Below are 21,019 nucleotides of genomic sequence, written 5' to 3' on the forward strand. Positions count from 1 at the left end.
TCTCTGCCTACTTGTGATCTCTCTCTGTCAAATAAATAAATAAAATCTTAAAAAAAAAAAACACATTGAGATACCACCTTACACCAGTTAGAATGGCCAAAATTAATAAGACAGTAAACAACGTGTGTTGGAGAGGATGTGGAGAATGGGAACCTTCTCATACTGTTGGTGGGAATGCAAGTTGGTGCAGCCACTTTGGAAAACAGTGTGGAGATTCCTTATGAAATTTAAAATAGAGCTACCCTATGACCCTGCAATTGCATTACTGGGTTTTTATCCCAAAAATACAGATGTAGTGAAAAGAAGGGCCACTGTACCTCAATGTTCATAGCAGAAATGGCCACAGTCACCAAACTGTGGAAAGATCCAAGATGTCCTTCAACAGATGAATGGATAAAGAAGATATGGTTCATATATACAATGGAGCATTTTATGCCTCCATCAGAAAGGACGAATACCCAACTTTTGTAACAACATGGATGGGACTGGAAGAAATTATGCTGAGTGAAATAAGTCAAGCAGAGACAGTCAGCTATACATGGTTTCACTTATGGAGCATAAGGAATAACATGGAGGACATTGGGAGATGGAGAGGAGAAGTGAATTGGGGGAAATTTGAGGGGGAGACAAACCATGAAAGACTGTGGACTCTAAGAAACACACTGAGGTTTTTGGAGGGGAGAGGGTTGGGGGATTGGGTGGGCCTGGTAGTGGGTATTAAGGAGCACATATATTGCATGGAACACTGGGTATGGTGCATAAACAGTGAATCTTGAAACACTGAAAAAAATAATTTTTTTTAAAAAATAAAAATAAATAAAAAAGAATTTGCTTTCTTACAGTCCTAGAGGCTGGAAATCCAAAGTCAAGCTGTCAACAGGTTTGGTTTATTGTGAGGGTTTTCCTCCTGACTTGCAGATGGTGCCTTCTAGCTGTGTCCTCATATGGGAGAGAAAAAGAGAGAAAGAGTGTCTTCCTCTTTGTATAAGGACACAATCCTATCAGATTAGAGCTCATTGCATAAGACTTCACTTAACTTAATTCACTTCCTCATAGACCTATATCCAGATGGCCACATGGGGCTTAGGGATTCAACATATGAATTTGGGGGAACACAATTCAGTCCATCACCCTGGTCTTCTTAGGTCACGTGAAAGTGCAAAGAGCAGAACTCCTAGAGAGATTGGACTCCAGTGCTGTTACCTACTGCCTCTCTGATCTTGGGCAATGAACCAGACCTCACTTTTTTCCTTTAATATGGGTAGCACAGTTTTGGTGAAGGGTAGAGAAGGTGACTGGTTTGTGCTACCTACTGGATAGTAGGCAATCAACAATGGTTTTTTTGTCCCTTATTGTGGCCTCTCCCTGAGCTTCAGGGGGAGGAGCTGGAGGTAGAGGTGGTTATAATGATGGGAAGGTGACCTTTCTTCTGGGTTTTCTACAGTCCTAAAAGGGGTATTCCCTGTAAGAGTCACAGTGGAGAGGACAGCTTGCCACTGTCTTACACAGGGGCATTGACCCCAACAATATTGAACACAATTGGGGTTTGGCACTATGCAGCTACCATCCATGGTTTCTGGATAGTACAGATGTGGAGGCAACTCACTCACCCAACTATCAGCCTCTCTTTTCTTACTTTGATGCCCTCCTTCTTCAGCAGACTAATGTGCATTCCAGAGCCCAGGGGGTATCAAGTCACCCTCTTCCGGGCTCCCCAGCTCCTTTCCACCTGGCTAGCAGAGTAGACCCTTGTCAAGGGGCACATATTGCCACTCTTGGACTAGGGGAAAGGTAATCTTCTTCAAAATGATGGGAATATTGAAGCTGCCCAGACAGCCCCCACATGCAGGAAGCAGAACTGCCTTTGGCCTTGCCCCACTCAGCCCTGAGTAACATATACTGGCCTGTGATCCTCATTGTAGCCCAGACACCTGTGTCTTTTCCCATGGTCTTCTTAGAGATCTCTACTTTCCAGAAGCCTAGCCCTGGCCAAGCTGAACTAAGGCACTCCCCTCCTCACCTGAGGCAGAGGCCTCGCCCCTGCCCTTAATGGGCCTGCTCAGCAGGATGCTTCAAGGACTAGGGGGACCATCTCTCTGCTTCCAGTAAGCACCCTGCTACCTCTGCCACTGATACCCCTCCTCACTTACTGCAGCATTCTTTTCTCAACCCTTTGCAACCAGAGGACCAATCAGTCATAAAATAAGAAACAGAAGTCTTTCTTCCTTTCAACAACATCACTTTCTGGAGACTTGTGCACCTGGTTGAATGAGTCTATGACTCAAAGTTGAAACAAATCCCAGAAAAATCATAATCCAATAACTCAAATGTCAGCTCCTCCACTGAGCTTTCCCATGTCCTCACCAGCCTTAAATGGATCATTATGTAGCTTACCTATGTGAATAAAGGGCACACTCTGGGCTCTGCATTCACCTCAGTAGCTGCAGTCTGCAAGTATCCCTCAGGTCTTCCTGCATGTCATGCAAGTTGGGAGGGTAGGAGAAAACCCAAGAATGAGGTTCTGTGCTACAGCCTTTCTGCCCAATGTGGCCCCCTGGCTCTGAACACAGGGCGGGAGGGGTGAGTGAGTGAGAAAGCATTGGTGAAGGTGTGTGAGAAGTGTGTGAGTATGAGTGAATGAACAAATGAATGAATGTCTGTAAGGCTGTTAGTGAGATCATATGAGTGAATGAATGAATAAGTGAGCATGTGAGAGGTGTGTGTGTGTGTGTGTAAATGGGCAACAGCATGAGTGGAGTGTGTGTAGCATGAGATAAGAGTCTCCATCTCTCTCATTTACAGTCATAATTTGGCATCTGGAACATAGAAAGTGCTAATAAATGTGTTGAGTAACTAAATAAACCAATGAGTAGTGCAGTAGGTATTACCAGTATACCCATTTCTCAGATGAGCACACAGAGCCCAGAGATCTGGTAAGTGGCAGATCTGTCATTCAGACTAGGAATTCTGATTCCCAGTCCATGCTCTTGTGTCTCCATAATAAAAATGGTCATGTGTAGGAAGTACCAGACCCCATCTTTTCACTCCATGTGGCCTTCCAGCTTCTGTCCCACAATTTCAGAAGCTAGGCAGGTGCAGGGAGGGGAGGGGAGCACACGTATCAGGGAGGGAGACAAAGGGCTCCCAGGACTTCCCACACCATCACTTAGACTCCAGACTGGGCAAGGGGAAGGGTGAGGTGCTTGTCCTGGAGGGAGGCAGGCCATGGCCCATGAGCTGTCCCTGGTATGGGGGACATTTTTGTAAGAAGAATCAACAGTCTGGTTCCAGGGCCTGTCTGTAAGCAACCCATCCTCCCTGGACCTTAGTTTCCCAATCTCTGAGAGGAGGACTTGACCCCATTTCTCACTGCAAGCTGCTGACCTGTCCTTGCTCCCCACTGCCCTGGAGGGACAGCTAAAAGGCTGCTCCGGACTTGGACAAACCCCCTGGTCAGGACTCCCCTGTGCCTTCCTCCCTAGTGATGGAGCCTCTTCTGACCACCTACCTGGGTGGGGTCACAAGCCTGCAGAGGAAGAGAGATTGCTGCTTTTTTTCTCCTCAGTTGAAACTTGCTCTGGGATGTTTCATCAGGATTTCAGCTCCCAGACATCCTTTTTTTCTATAAAGGCCCTTGCTCTCCAGGATTCAGGGTTACCTCACCACTACATCTTCTCAAATATATTTCCCTGAGACAGCCTAGGGGTCCTCCCTGACCTGACCCCGAGAGGGTCACCACTGAGTATGTCTCAGTGCACACACAATGTGTGCACCTAGAGAGTGTAATCTCATGGTGCAGGGAACAGCGTCCTCTGGGGCTGGGCAACAGAAACCCACAAAGATCTACACTGTGACACTGGAGCTCAGAGATCCCCTCAAGGTCTGGGGTTGGAAAAGGGGCACCTGGGGCCGTGAATTCCCTCACAGGTGAGTAGGGAGCAAATTTTTGGATCTGGTCTCTAATGCTAGCTTTCAGGGTGTGAAAAACAGAGCATCAAGGTGTGAAGTGCACCCGTTCTACAATGAATATTAATAAAATGGAATAACATCTTCCCTAGATAAAACTTTTGAGAAAATGAGGTATCGTAAAATGAAAAGAAATGCAAAAATTCTACATTCAATAAGATAATTACTCATCTTATGAACTGTTAAAATCAGAATTTAGTTTTCTTATTAAAGAAAAGTGAAAAATTACATGCAGTCCCTCCTTAGAGTTAAAAGCCTCTATGAGCATATGTAGAACACATATTTGAATAAGTTGACACCCAGACAGTCCATAAACAATTTTTTCTGGTGTCCTGATAAGGCCTTTAACTATGGGTTTCCAACTTGCCAGAATTGATGTATCAGGCTGTTTTCTCGGCTTTTCCAATTAAGTGTTGCAGCACTCTCCACTTCATTTACATGAGCAAAGCTGGCTTTCTGCTCCATAAGTTTTTCAGCCAAAAATAAAACATTTGCCTCCTCCCATCCCCCAACTCCATTGTTTTAAAAGATTTAATTTATTTATTTGACAGATCGCAAGTAGGCAAAGAGGCAGGCAGAGAGAGAAGGGGAAGCAGGCTCCCTGCTGAGCAGAAAAGCAGATGATGCAGGGCTCAATCCCAGGACCCTGAGATCATGACCTGAGCCAAAGGCAGAGGCTTAACCCACTGAGCCACCCAGGCACCCCCAAACTCCATTTCATATCTGAGCCTTCTCAAAAGAGAGGTCACCCCCTTTCTATCAGTTTTAAAAATAACATGGTATCAGGTAAAATTTGCAAATTCAAGTTCAATTCAAACCTGCTTTGAAATGGTATATGCATTTTTCCCCCTAGATTTAAGCGAAATAAAGCAAAGAGACACAAAACAGTGCTAAAACCTACAGGTTTCCTGTCTGTTGTCCATCCTGCTATCCACCAGCAACTGTGTCTCTGGCACACACAGCTATCCATCCTTTGACTAAATCCCCTTTAGGTGCCAGGATGTCTACAGGTATTAGCTCCATAGCATTTGAGGTGAGCGGACAGTGGGGACAGAGACATATGACCATTTGCAGAGATACTGCGCCATGGCCGTGAAGGAGTCTCTGGTATGGCACTGCAGCAGGAGGGATTTAGAGGACACAAGTAGTTCAAGATCTTTAGGGAGAACCTAAAATTAGACCCTGAAGTTAGGGTCTTCTCTCAAGATTTATAAAATTAGATCCTTGTCTTCCACCTGAGAGATGCTGATTCAGTAGCTTTAGCCCTGAGAAACAAGTATTTGCATTTAACAAAATGATCATAAATTATTTTACTGAATAGCAGAGAATGAAAACCGCTGAATGAGATCATGGGGACAATTAATTGCCTCAAAGAATGTGAGCGAATGAGTTATACTTCTTCAAAGGGATGGACTGAGTGGCACAGGGCGTTTAAGAGTACAAATTTTTTTAAGAGTACATATTTTTCCTAGTTCATACTCCGCATTACTGGGAGTAGAGCTGAACTGAAGACACCCAAAGTGTGAATCCCTATTTGACCTTATGTCATTTCACATAAACAAAACACAGTCATAGAATCACAGGGTTTCAGATATCTTAGAGATAAATCTGGGTAACTTTTCTGCATTCAATTCGTGAATGTCATCTCTAATATCTCCTTCACTTCATCTTCCTCTCTTTACTGGAATCGCTCAAATGAAGTATTTGATCATCAGCAAATTGTGCCTCTCTGTGGAAAAAAAAATGTATATATATATATATATATTCCACAAAATCAATAGCCTTCTCCTCGCTATGTGAACCAGAATCTACCAGTCTGAGTACATTCTACAGCCTCTGTCCTCGACATCAGAGCTGGCTAGCTGGCTGTTGTTCATGCGAGCACCCTGCCTTCTGGAACAGACTTCATTTTGCCCCAGTTCCCCCTTCATCCTGTGAGGGGTGTGACTTGCAGCTCCCTGCCCCCCAACATAATGAGTGCAGGACCTGTCCCATTTCAATGAGAAAATCACCTCAGGAAGCCAGGTGTTGGGACCCATGTAGGTGCTGGGACAGGGTTCCAAAGTACAGAGATAAAACAATAATGAGGGGATTCCCTGATTTATAAACCCTTCACAATTCTGCCAGACAGCTCCAGTTACCATAAAACCACTTTGGAAAAGTCAACCATAAACCCCAACCTGAAAGTCACCTTCCAATGTTGGAATATTGGTATTAAAATACCAATTTTTAATATTGGTAAAGGGCTCACTACACCTGTTGTACTTGGACAGGCATGCCAGAATGAGCCCCATGGGATCAGACTGGCTTTTTCCAAACGAAAAAGAAGCATAGGTTAGAGATCTATTTGTGCAGAATCCAGTTTCAACTTACATTTTCTCACCCATATGAACCCAAATAATTTGTCTTTTGAGTAGGTAGTGTGCAGTCCTTCCTTAGCTAAGGTAAACTGAACTAAGTTTGTAGGCTGCTAAATTATTCTCCTTATCCTATTTCCTTGCTTCCATTGCTCCTGGAATCCATGGTCCAGATTTGTCCTTCTTTCTGTCTCTAGAAATATTACTTTTTATTTCATATGGATGTTTCCAGTGGAGGAAGCTTTACAAGCTACCTTGATAATCTCCCCCCAGGACCTTGGTCAGCCTTTCTTTAAGACGTATTTTTTTATTATCTACTTCAATAAATTTTGTTGAAATTAAAACTTGTTTTTCCCCCTTCAGTTCCAAACTCCACAGCATCTAAAAACAAGAGCTGATCATCTGCTTCTACACAGACCCCTGGCAACCATCTTTACCACACTTAACAGCATCATCATTCACCCTCTCTCCAAAGACCCACACAGGCTACTGTCAAAGAACAGGTTCTAATGCAATGTGCTGTCCTTGGAACCAGAAAGAGACATTAATGAAGTTATAACATTATGAAGTTCAAAAAAAATATAGACTGTAGCTCACAGTAGTGTACCAGAGGTAAACTATTTTGATAAATGTACTATAATTATGTAAAATATTAACATTAAGGGAAATTGGCTAAAGGCAATGTGAAAATTCTCTATATTATCCTTGCAACTTCTTGTAAATCTAAAATAATTCCAAGAAAAATATTTTAATCACAATAAGGGAATTTTTTTTTTCATTTGAAGTTTCCTAAGGAGAAAGTTTCCAGTTTTCTGAAGTCTGGAAGTTTGAGAGACTAAAATTAGAATGGGAATTTAGATTTACTTCTACATTTAGATTTGTGCTGCTCTTAAAATGTCTGAAGCACTTTGGCATTTTTCTCTTTTGTGCAAGGGGCACCTGGGTGGCTCAGTGGGTTAAAGCCTCTGCCTCCAGCTGAGGTCATGATCCCAGAGTCCTGGGATCCAGCCCCGCATCAGGCTCTCTGCTCAGCAGGGAGCCTGCTTCCTCTCTCTGCCTGCTTCTCTGCCTACTTGTGATCTCTGTCTGTCAAATAAATAAATAAAATCTTAAAAAAAAAAACAAAAAAACCTGTTGAATGAGACTGGTACTAGGATGCACATTTAACCATGAATGAGAAATCCAGGACTGAGCTGGGACATCAACCTAGGTGTTTTAGCTCTAAAGTCAGTGGTCTTCCTTCACCCTACTCAGGCCATCACAGGGCACAGACTTAAGACTCTGAGCTTGTCACCAACAAGCACAACTTGGGACTCCATGGTCCTTGGCTGTTTATCCACATTCCCTAGTCTCACCGCACGGGACACAGAGGGGATTCCAATTCTTCTCTCCAGGCCTGAAGCCCAGGACTGGGGGCATGAAGTATCTGGGAGAGAAAAAGTACATCATCTGTGTCCCTTCCCTTTAAAATGCTCCCACCAACCTCTACCAGTCTCTGCTTCAGTAGTCTCATTGCTGCACATAGTAGCCAGAGAACCTGTGAAAACACAAATCAGATCAAGTCACTGTCTTGCCCCGCACCTCCAGGGGCTCCTTGTCTCACTCAGGGTAATAGCCAGGATCTTCATATTGCGCCAAGGCCCTGCACCCTCTGGGCAGATTCCTCTATCCTCCCTTTCTTCTCACTCTCCCCTCCCCTCACCCAGCCTCAGCCACACTGCCTCAGGGCCTTTGCATTTGCTCTTACCTCAGCCTGGAAGGCTATCCATGGAGCTTGTTACCATACTCATTCCAATCTTACCTTACATGGTACCTTGGCAGTGAAGCCCAACCCAGTGACCCAGTGTAAATGTGCAGGCTTTGCCCACTACTGCCATCCCCAGTGCCTGTTCAAATTCCCTGCACAGTACACATCACGTGTTCATACACATTAGCATTTATTTCTGTATTTTGGCTCTTGTCTATCATTTCTCACTAGAATATAATTTCATTAAGGACATGGAGCTCACGGTTTTTTTCAGTGTCTTAATGCCAAGAGTAGTAGGCACTTGGTAGATATTTTCTAAATTTTGATTAAATAAATGAATGAAGAGTGTGTGGGTGGCTCAATCAGTTGAACATCTGCCTTTGGCTCAGGTCATGATCCCAAGGTCCTAGGATTGAGCCCCATGTCAGGCTCCCTTCTCCTTCTCCCTCTTTTTCTGACTCTCTCACTCATGCTTCTGCTCTCTCACTCACTCATGCTCGCTCTCTCTCAAATTAATAAATAAAATATTAAATAAATAAATAAATAAACAAACAAATAAAATGCATGCTTAGAGAGACCATTTTTCTGCCACCTGCCTGTCATACATAAATTAGATCTTCCCATGATTCTCTCACAGCACTTTCTGTTTCCTTTGAGGTGGGTGCTACAACTTGTAATTAATTATATGTTTGCTTTTACTTCTTCCTTGTCTTTCTCCCTGACTGGAATAAAAGCCCTTCAAGGGCAAATACTGAGTGTCTGTCAGATTTTTGCCCCAAACACCAAGCATAGGGTTGGTGAGATTAGGGTGCTCATTAATTACTATGTGGCAGACTAGACAAGTTTATCATGTTTTAGAGAGTTTAAAGAATTGTATTTTTTTCTGGAAAGTTGGACTTGGGTGTAATTGGTGCACATACACACACACGTGAACATACATGTACCAGCACTGACTGGGCACGCGCCTGAGGGTGTTCTGAGTTCACACAGTCAGGTTGTTAACTGTGAATTATTCACAGGAGAAAACACGTTACAGGTGTTGTGTGTGTGATTATTTCCCTCGATGATTTTAATGTGAGAATGTCATTGCTCTCAGTTCATCCACCCTCTCACCTGGATCCCAGAACCTCTCATGGTCCATTTATTCCCAGGAATCTTCAACTGACATATCCAGGAAAAAGAGGAATCTCTTATCTCCCTTTCTGAGTCTGACTTCTAATGATTGGATTTATTTCAAAGGCTTCCCTCAAACACCAGTTTTTAGACAAGAGAGTGGGTGTGACAGGTTTGGGGAGGGGAGAAGGGATCCTCTCACACTAACTTTCACAGGGCTGTCCTCCTGGGTGAACAGGCTACTGCCTGGGGATGTAATCATGTGATTATAGTCACACACGCATATGCACACACACATAGTACACATGCACACAGGCACTATGTAAGAAGAAAGGAATGTGACCAGAAGACAGTGACTGCACCTGTCAGATGCCATGGCCCAGCTCCTATGGCTATGCTCCTAGCTGGGCGCTGCCCTGAGGGAGCCTGCCACCTTGGGAAGCCTGACGCTTCACAATAATTCAGGATGCTGTTTGGGTTTCTGCTTGGAAGAGTCTTCTTCACCTGGTCTTAGGATTTTTGCTCTCAGAGACCAAGAGAGGAGTAGTTTAGCTGCCTCCTTTACTGGCCACTTGAGAACACTCAGGGCTTCCCTTAGCCCAGGTTAACTGAGACATGAAAAAGAATCCAAGAAAAGGGCAATGAAAATAAAAGCTAATGTCAGAATCAAGAGGAAATGTCATCACCACCATAAAAGTTGGGCTGCTCTTGGTTTCTTATTTCACACTCATGGCACAGTTGAGTGACTTTGATTTTAACTATTTCATTCATGACTTCTCTTTAATCATGACAACTTTCCTCATCCATGAGCAAGACTCTTCCATTAAAACTGGGCTTATTTCGACAAAGGATGCTAGGATGCTATAACATCACAAACAGAACCCCACCCCCTAAAATAATTCCTGCAACTTGCTACTGCTTTAGCATGCCTTCTACTCTCCCAAAAGGCCTCACCCAAACATTCCAGGGATCCTAAATGCCCCCACCCATCAACTCCTCAACTGTGTCACAAGTGTGGAGTACAAAACATTGAGTAGGTCCAGGTTAGAGCCTTCCACATAGTAGGAACTCAGTTAATGTGGACTGACCTTGATGCCAACTCTAGTAGGCTGAGGAACCATCTTTCCTCTACAGGACAGACATGATGGAGCAGCGGCACTTACCGCAGGTTGCTAGTACTTCCTGCTCAGCCACTGACTGATTCTCCCACCTTAGTATATAGGAGTTTGTCCCAGCAAATTCTTTTCTCCCTCAGACCTCTCCTGCAATGCTCAGCCTGCTTCACCTGAAGATAGAAAGTGCTTTGTGAAAAGGCTCAGCACTCAGCTGACTCAGCACTAAGTAATCTAGGCTACAACCTGAGCAGACATCATGTGCTTCCTCTCTTCCTTGCCAGAGGATTATCACCTGACAGAAATGTGCAAAAGAGGCTCCTAGGGCCCTGTTAATGAGATTCTTTTTTTTTTAATATTTTATTTATTTGACACAGAGAAATCACAACTAGACAGAGAGGCAGGCAGAGTGTGAGGAGGAAGCAGGCTCCATGCGGAGCAGAGAGCCCGATGCAGGGCTTGATCCCAGGACCCTGGGATCATGACCTGAGCCGAAGGCAGAGGCTTTAACCCACTGAGCCACCCAGGTGCCCCCCTGTAAATGAGATTCTTATAGAAGCTAGAGGTCACCTGTACACCACAGGCTCCTCTTCACTTCTCTTCTTCTTCCTTCCTCCCTCCCACTACTCTGCCCATTCTTTCCTTCCCTCTCTCTCCCTTCTTCTCTCCCTCCTTCTCTCCCTCTGTATCTCCTTCCCCCTCCCTCTCTCTTTCTTTCTTCTTCTACCTCTTCCTCCTTTTTTCCTCTTCCCCTTTTTTCTCCCCTTCCCCTTCCCTCGTTATCGCTCCTTCCTTTTCCCTCTCTTCCATCCCTCTCCTGTCCCCTTCTTTACCCTCTTCTTCTCTCTCCTTCTCTCCTTCCCTGCTTTTTCTCTCCCTTTCTCTTTCCTTCCTCCATCTTCTCTCCCCCTCCCTTCTTTCCCCTTCCTCTTCCTCTCTCTCCCTTCCTCTTCTCTTTCTCTCCCTCATTTCCCTCCACCACTCCCTCTCCTCTGCTCCTTCTCCTTCTCTTTCTCTCTCTTTCCCTCTTCCTCCCTCTCTGTCCTACACCTCTTTCTCAACCTACCTCTATATTTCTCAGAGGCAGTTCTCTGTGAAGCTTGAGCTGCATTATCTTCAGTGCTTTCTAGTTCTTGGACAACAAGACCCTGAGGTTACCACTTAGGGTTTGTTCAGAAACCATCTCTCAAACCAGGACATTTCTTTCACTCAGAGGAGATTGACCAGTTTCCTCCTCCTCAGCTGGGGATGGGCCACCTGCTCTAAGAACCACTTCGAAACCCTGCATGAGGGAGATCTCCTCAGCACCTGCCTGCTCCTCTGACTTCTAACCAGGGCAGAGTTACTGATTGAGAAACACAAAGTCAGACTCAAAAGGAAGGTCAGCAGCATCCAAAGTCATGACACTGTGTGAGAATATGTACTTAGGTTCTAAGGTCTGATGTATCACACCTTTGGGGGAGACAATAAAAGGGATGGGTCATGGATAGGTTAGAATCAAATGACCAAGGTATTTTAAAATTGCCAGGAGACTCAGCACATCTACAAAACTACAGTGCCACTGAACTTTTTTGAGAAACATTTACAACAGAGAAGTAGAGATCTCCTGGGCCAGGAGAAAGAAAGTGTTGGTGCCCACAAGTAGATCTGTGGAATCAAAGGGCCTAAGAATTCTGGGGGCAGCATAGGGGAGGAGCCATGCTTGGCTCTTGTCATCAGGGACAGGTGACCAGGCCGCCTAGGCGCTCCAGCCCTGACTAGAATTCTAACCATGGGTATTTCTTAGCATCCAAGGATAAATCACTTTGTTCAGCCAAATTGAAGTTTATTTGTTTTTCAACAAGTATGGTGAGGTTCCATAAAACATATAGTAATTTAGTTACTTTGAGCCGCAGACTGAATGAACCAAATTATCTCAAAGATCAGAGTGAGAAGTATGTTCTCCTTGTTAAATTCTGGAGTTTGCCAAGAGATATTTGATTTAAAATGAGAGAAAGGAGGAAGGAGAAGAGGCAAGAAAAAGGTGGGGGGAAGGCAGAAAGGAAGGAAAGGATGAAAGGAAGGAAAGAAGGGAAAGAAGGAAGAAAGAAAACCACGAAAGCAATATCTTCATTAGAACCTCTAAGACTCTGGTTTGTGCAGCACCAGTGAGTAAGCCCAGGGCCCCAGACCTGCAGTCTCATCTTGTAGGGGGAGCAAAGAAAGAGTACAGCCCATGTCCACCACCTGCAGGAATCTTTGTTTCACTGGTGGCATGTGGTTTGTGTAAACAGACCCCAAAGAGAGATCACATTGCAAAGGACTCCCCACCAATTCCCATGTCTGCCCATGCAGGAAGTCCCAGTCTGGCATCATCATCATATAAACCCAGCATTATCCTATGTCCCAGTCTACATATTTTGTCCCCAGATACATGATAGCTTGTTAGTCATTGCTGTGAATACTTATAAGTCAAAACATACTGATCAACATTTCACTTTTCTGCACATTATGGTAATTATATCCACCTTTCTTCTAATACTTAAGATCTGGCTTCTCTCATCCTATTCCAGAACTCCACAGTCCTTGTTGATGTTAGAGAACAGTTTTCTTGCATAGTCCTTCCCTGTAAATACTAGTCTTCAGAGTTCCTCTTTCACTCATCTTCTCCAATACTCTAATGCCCCTCTAACCACTGAATTCTTCTTGCTTTAGTAAGAATAATTTTCTCCTGTCCATTCCAGGGAACATGGTCAGAAGATGTATTCCCAAGATTTACATGGTAAATGTATTCTAGCTTCTTTAAATTCATGAGACTTCGGAGCCCTTCCTCAATGCTACAGCAAGGAAGCTCCAATACCTCTACCACATTCACTATTCACCTTTGTCATAGCTAAGCTTCAAAGATCTTCTAAAACACCCTCTCAGAATACTTTTACAATTATTCCAATTTCCATACTGGTGCACACTAGCCAGATCCTGCAACTTCTTTGGCAATTAAGTGATTGCCTCTCATGGAAAGAACAATACCTTTCATCCAGCCTAGGAGATAAATAAATGAGAAGAAATAGTTTCATCTGTATATATGCATTTAAATACCACATACCTATTACTTCCTTTTGCAAGATTTCAAATGCCACAATAAATGTCAGCCAATACCACATTTTTATACGTATACTGCGCACATATAAACCAAGCATTATCACTATTCATATCCCAGATTCTCAACTTCTAATTTCACTTTATCCCAATACAAAATCCTTAGAATTTTGAGACCAAAGAATAGCCAATATTATCACTCACTACCCCACTCATTAACAGCAGTGTGGTACCTAAAATCTCATTCTGAGGATTTGATTATAAGTGTCATTGTCAAATTTGGGCACTCAAGATTATGTGGCAACAGATTATGTGGTACTGAGGTGTACGGCTCTGGAAAAGTGAAGTAGAAGTTCTTTTCCCTATTATTCCTGTTAAGTGTGACTAAAAACACTGTACATTACATTTTTTAAAAAATATAAGAAAACACTAAAAGGTGGAAAGAAAAGGCAGACCAGTAAGAAATCTTGAGGAATAACACCATGTTCAATTCTCTGAATTTTCTATCTCATATTCCAGATTTGGAGACAAGGACAGCAACTCGGAAACAGCAATAAGAATAAACAACAACAACAAAAATGACCCCAACAAAAACCTACTCTCTCTAGTCAAATGATCAGGAAAAGGACAGCACAGAAGACAGAAAAAGTAGACAATAATTTCTTTCATCCAGGCAAACACCTCAGAAAATACCTGTGGTCTCAAGTTACCCAATGTCAGGAAAGGCAGAGTGTCTTGATTCCATTCTTACAATGCTATACTGAAGCATCTCACCATACCTACCTACCTCACCAGGACTGTGGCAGAGAAGACTGAGTAGGAAACAGATTTTATCTCTTTGGGGCATATGTCAGTGAAGACCATATAGGGAACATGGACTTTCACTTTTATGTGGCAGTAATGAAATGTTCCATTCCCCTCTCTGCTGAGAAGTATCAGGAGAGATCTCATGAAACCAAAACTTTCACTATTGCCTATGGTACAGAAGCATTTCTGCCTCTGGTGTCAGTGGAGGACAATTGAGGAGAAGCAACGGGGTGTTCCTATCTTCTCAACCAGGCTGCAGGCAGTGGAAAATCCTGGGAACCAGAATCCCAACTCCTACCCAGCAGTAACAAGCACATCTCCCTACCTAGTCAATCGAGATCAACTGGTAAGCTGAATATCTACCACCACATGGCAGTAGAAACAAAAGATTTAAATAAGATATGGAGTTACATTCTATAATATTCAAAATCTAAGTACAAATTAAAAGTCATCTGTCATGCCAAGAAACAAGAAAATGTCAACTTGAATGGAAAAATAGTTGACAGATACCAAAAAAAAAAAAAAAACCAGAAGTGTTAGAATTACCTGAAAAAGATTTTAAAGCAGTCAATGTTAAAATATTTCAATAAGCAATAATGCAAATGTTCCATAGAAACGGAATTTTTAAAATCTCAGCAAAGAAATAGAAAATAAGAAAAAAACAAATAGAAAGTTTAGAACTGAAAAACACAATAAAGGACATTTAAAAACTCAATGAATTTGAGAATGGAGGGGACAAAGAAAATAATCAATGAATTTGAAATTTAACAATAGAAATTACCCAATCTGAACAACAGGAAAAAATAGATTGAGGGGGAAAACTGAACAGAGATTCAGAAAACTGTGGTACTATACAAAATATCTAACACATGTGTCATCAGAGTCCTGGAAGAAGATAAGAAAACTGTTGGGACTGAAAAAATATTCAAAGAAATGATGACTGAAATTTTTTCAACTTTGTCAAAAAACATAAACCAACAGTTTTAAGAAGCCAAACTAATCCCAAAGACATCCAAGCACACCACAGTCAAATTCATGAAAACTAAAGACTTCTTACTTATATGGGAAAAACAATTTGAACCGAAATGTATTTCTCAACAGAAACCATGAAGGTAATAAAGTACTGACAATATTTTTCAAGTCCCAAAGAAAAGAACTATCAATCCAGAAGTATATATCGAGAAAAAATATCCTGCAGTAATGAAACAGATATCAAGACAATGTCAAAAGAGGAAAAGTCAAACAATTTATTGCCAGAGACATCCTTTAAAGCATAAACAAGAAAATTCTCTAAACAAAAATAAAATAATAAAAAAGGAGGTCTTGGAGCATATGACAAAAAGACATGGCAACAGCAGGAAGCCATGGCAAAAAGACTAGAAAAAGACATGGCAACAGCAGAAAAATGGGTAAATAACATAGCCTTTAGGATTCTTACTGAGTTTTTCAAATTCTGCTTGGAACTTTAAGCAAAATTTGTAACACAGTGTGATGTATTTCTAAATGTATATAGAAGAAATGCTTAAGACAATTACATTATAAATGGAGAGGGTAACGGGCTGTAAACTGTGGGAGGGGTTTTACACCTCACTCAAACTGCAGAAAAGGTTTTTTATACAAATTAACTTTGCATTCATTCAAATTTCATGGTTATGAGTTAAAATGTTAATTGTAATCTCCAGGGCAAACCACCACTAAGATATTAAATCAACAAGAGTGAAATTAATGACAAGGGAATCAAAATGTTACATTAGAAAGTATTTTTAAATGCAAAATAAAGTAACAGAGAAATAAAGGAGAAAATGACATAGGACATAAATAGCAAAATGCAAGAGTAAGACTTTCTTTTTTAAAATATTTTATTTATTTATTTAATACAGAGAGACACAGCGAGAGAAGGAACACAAGCAGTGGTAGTGGGAGAGGGAAAAGCAAACTCTGAACAGGGAGCCTAATGCTGGGCTTGATCTCAGGACCCTGGATCATGACCTGAGTGGAAGACAGATGCTTAATGACTGAGTCACTCAGGTGCCCCAGTAAGACTCAACTTGTTGTAATTATACTAAAAATGCATTTAAAACCCTAACTTAAAAATAGAGATTATCAGAATTTATTTTAAAAAAACAGGACCCAGCTGCATGCTACATCCAGGAGACACACTTAAGATTCAAACACAAAAATAAATTGAAAGTAAATAGATAGAAAGACATGCCACACAAACAGTAGTGAAAAATGAATTGGAACAGTTATGCTAATATCAGACAAATTACACTTTAACACAAAAGTTGTTATTACAAAAAAAAGTCATTTTATAATGATAAAAGTGCAAATTTATCAAAAAGATAAAACAATTATGAACACACATATACTGAAAAGAAAGCTCCAAAATATATGAAGCAAAAATGGACAGAATTGAAAAGAGAAAAAGATAATTCAACAATAATAGTTGGACATTTCAATATCCTACTTTCAATATGGGATTAAACAACAAGATAGAAGATCAACAAAAAGATATAACTATAAGTCAACTAGATCTGATATACATCTATAGAACACTCCATCCAACCATAGCAGAATACATATTCTTCTCACATACACAGGGAACATGTAGACCATTACGTTAGGTCATAAAACAAATGTCAATACATTTAAGAGGATTTAATTCATGCAAAGCACATTCTCTATCTATAAAAAGGATTACATTAGAAATTTTTTTTTAAAGCCAGGGAATTTAAGGAATTCAAAAATATGTAAAACAATAGCAAAACATTTCTAAACAGGCAATATGTCAAAGAATATATCCCATAAAAATTAGAAAATACTGTAAAATAGAAACAAAACCAAAACATACAAAACATATGAGACAAACATTGAAAACATCTATATTAAAAAAAATCTGAAATCAATAACGTAACTTTCCACTTTAAGAAACTACAAGAAGAGCAAACTGAACCCAGCAAATGGAAGGAAACAATCATCATTATGATGAGGAAAAAGGAATAAGGACTAAAAGTTAATAGAAAAAAAATCAACAAAACAGAAGTGGGGATTTTTTTACCAATAAAAGTGACAGATCTTTAGCTAGACTGACCAAGAAAAGAAAAGTCAAATTATTAAAAGTAGGAATGAAAGAGAAGCCACTACTACCAACTTTACAGAAATAAAAAAATTATGAGATTACAAATAATTTTATGTTAATAATTTAGATAACCTTAGAGAAGATAAACAAGTTCCTAGAAAGACATAAACTGTAAAATCTGACTCATGAAGAAAAAAAAATCTAAATAGATCTGTAATAAGTAGACAGATTGAGTTAGTAATTTTATTTTTTCCCCATTTTATTTATTTTTTCAGTGTAACAGTATTCATTGTTTTTGCACAACACCCAGTGCTCCATGCAAAACATGCCCTCCCCATTACCCACCACCTGTTCCCCCAACCTCCCACCCCTGACCCTTCAAAACCCTCAGGTTGTTTTCCAGAGTTCATAGTCTCTTATGGTTCGCCTCCCCTTCCAAATTTTTTTTTTTTAATAAACATATAATGTATTTTTATCCCCAGGGGTACAGGTCTGTGAATCGCCAGGTTTACACACTTCACAGCACTCACGATAGCACATACCCTCCCCAATGTCCATAGCCCCCTCCCCCTCTCCCAATCCCACCTCCCCCCAGCAACCCCCAGTTTGTTTTGTGAGATTAAGAGTCATTTATGGTTTGTCTCCCTCCCAATCTCATCTTGTTTCATTTATTCTTCTCCTATCCCCCTAACCCCCCATTTGCTTCTCCATGTCCTCATATCAGGGAGATCATGTGATAGTTGTCTTTCTCTGATTGACTTATTTCACTAAGCATGATACACTCTAGTTCCATCCACATCGTCGCAAATGGCAAGATTTCATTTCTTTTGATGGCTGCATAGTATTCCATTGTGTATATATACCACATCTTCTTGATCCATTCATCTGTTGATGGACATCTAGGTTCTATCCATAGTCTGGCTATTGTAGACATTGCTGCTATAAACATTCGGGTACACGTGCCCCTTCGGATCACTATGTTTGTATCTTTAGGGTAAATACCCAGTATTGCAATTGCTGGGTCATAGGGTAGTTCTATTTTCAACATTTTGAGGAACCTCCATGCTGTTTTCCAGAGTGGTTGCACCAGCTTGCATTCCCACCAACAGTGGAGGAGGGTTCCCCTTTCTCCACATCCTCGCCAGCATCTGTCATTTCCTGACTTGTTAATTTTAGCCATTCTGACTGGTGTGAGGTGATATCTCATTGTGGTTTTGATTTGTATTTCCCTGATGCTGAGTGACGTGGAGCACTTTTTCATGTGTCTGTTGGCCATCTGGATGTCTTCTTTGCAGAAATGTCTGTTCATGTCCTCTGCCCATTTCTTGATTGGATTATTTGTTCTTTGGGTGTTGAGTTTGCTAAGTTCCTTATAGATTTTGGATACTAGCCCTTTATCTGATATGTCGTTTGCAAATATCTTCGCCCATTCTGTCAGTTGTCTTTTGGTTTTGTTAACTGTTTCCTTTGCTGTGCAAAAGCTTTTGATCTTGATGAAATCCCAATAGTTCATTTTTGCCCTTGCTTCCCTTGCCTTTGCCGTTGTTCCTAGGAAGATATTGATACGGCTGAGGTCGAAGAGGTTGCTGCCTGCATTCTCCTCAAGGATTTGGATGGATTCCTTTCTCACATTAAGGTCCTTCATCCACTTGGAGTCTATTTTCGTGTGTGGTGTAAGGAAGTGGTCCAATTTCATTTTTCTGCATGTGGCTGTCCAATTTTCCCAGCACCATTTATTGAAGAGGCTGTCTTTTTTCCATTGGACATTCTTTCCTGCTTTGTCGAAGATTAGTTGACCATAGAGTTGAGGGTCTATTTCTGGGCTCTCTATTCTGTTCCACTGATCTATGTGTCTGTTTTTGTGCCAGTACCATGCTGTCTTGATGATAACAGCTTTGTAATAGAGCTTGAAGTCCGGAATTGTGATGCCACCAACTTTGCCTTTCTTTTTCAATATTCCTTTGGCTATTCGAGGTACTGGCATAAAAACAGGCACATAGACCAGTGGAACAGAGTGGAGAGCCCAGATATGGACCCTCAACTCTATGGTCAAATAATCTTTGACAAAACAGGAAAAAATATTCAATGGAAAAAAGACAGTCTCTTCAATAAATGGTGCTGGGAAAACTGGACAGCGATATGTAGAAGAATGAAACTCGACCATTCTCTTACACCGTACACAAAGATAAACTCGAAATGGATAAAAGACCTCAACGTGAGACAGGAATCTATCAGAATCCTAGAGGAGAACATAGGCAGTAACCTCTTCGATATCAGCCACAGCAACTTCTTTCAAGATAAGTCTCCAAAGGCCAAGGAAACAAAAGTAAAAATGAACTTTTGGGACTTCATCAAGATCAAAAGCTTCTGCACAGCAAAGGAAATAGTCAACAAAATAAAAAGGCAACCCACGGAATGGGAGAAGATATTTGCAAATGACAGTACAGACAAAAGGTTGATATCCAGGATCTATGAAGAACTTCTCAAACTCAACACACACAAAACAGATAATCATATCCAAAAATGGGCAGAAGATATGAACAGACACTTCTCCAACGAAGACATACAAATGGCTATCAGACACATGAAAAAATGTTCATCATCACTAGCCATCAGGGAGATTCAAATTAAAACCACATTGAGATACCACCTGACACCAGTTAGAATGGCCAAAATTAGCAAGACAGGAAACAACGTGTGTTGGAGAGGATGTGGAGAAAGGGGAACCCTCTTACACTGTTGGTGGAATGCAAGTTGGTGCAGCCACTTTGGAGAACAGTGTGGAGATTCCTGAAGAAATTAAGAATAGAGCTTCCCTATGACCCTGCAATTGCACTGCTGGGTATTTACCCCAAAGATACAGATGTAGTGAAAAGAAGGGCCATCTGTACCCCAATGTTTATTGCAGCAATGGCTACGGTCGCCAAACTGTGGAAAGAACCAAGATGCCCTTCAACGGATGAATGGATAAGGAAGATGTGGTCCATATACACAATGGAGTATTATGCCTCCCTCAGAAAGGATGAATACCCAACTTTTGTAGCAACATGGACGGGACTGGAAGAGATTATGCTGAGCGAAATAAGTCAAGCAGAGAGAGTCAAGTATCATATGGTCTCACTTATTTGTGGAGCATAACAAATAACATGGGACATGGGGAGATGGAGAGGAGAGGGAGTTGAGGGAAACTGGAAGGGGAGATGAACCATGAGAGACTATGGACTCTGATAAACAACCAGAGGGTTTTGAAGGGGCGGAGGGGTGGGAGGTTGAGAAACCAGGTGGTGGGTAATAGGGAGGGCAGGTACTGCATGGAGCACTGGGTGTGATGCCAAAACAATGAACACTGTTATGCTGTAAATAAACAAATAAATGAATAAAAAAAAAATACTAGCAAACAGAATCCAGCAACATGAATCCCAGCAACATTATCTATTATGAAGAATTCAAGGCTAGCTCAACATATAAATATCAATAAATATAAGTATAAAACAATAGATTATAGAATAACAAAAACAAAACATAAATATCTCAAAGACAGAAAAATCACTTGAGGAAATCCAATGCTCTTTCATGATAAAAACAACCAATGAACTAGGTATAGAAGAGAACTTTCTTGACTTAATAAGAAGCATCTTTGGGGAAAAAAAAAAAAAACATTTTGAGGGGCGCCTGGGTGGCTCAGTCAGTTGGATGGCTGCCTTTGGCTGGGGTCATGATCACTGGGTCCTGGAATCAAGCCCTGCATCAGGCTCCCTGC

Source organism: Meles meles, chromosome 8 (genome assembly GCF_922984935.1).
Source record: "Meles meles chromosome 8, mMelMel3.1 paternal haplotype, whole genome shotgun sequence".
Taxonomy (NCBI): Eukaryota; Metazoa; Chordata; class Mammalia; order Carnivora; family Mustelidae; genus Meles; species Meles meles.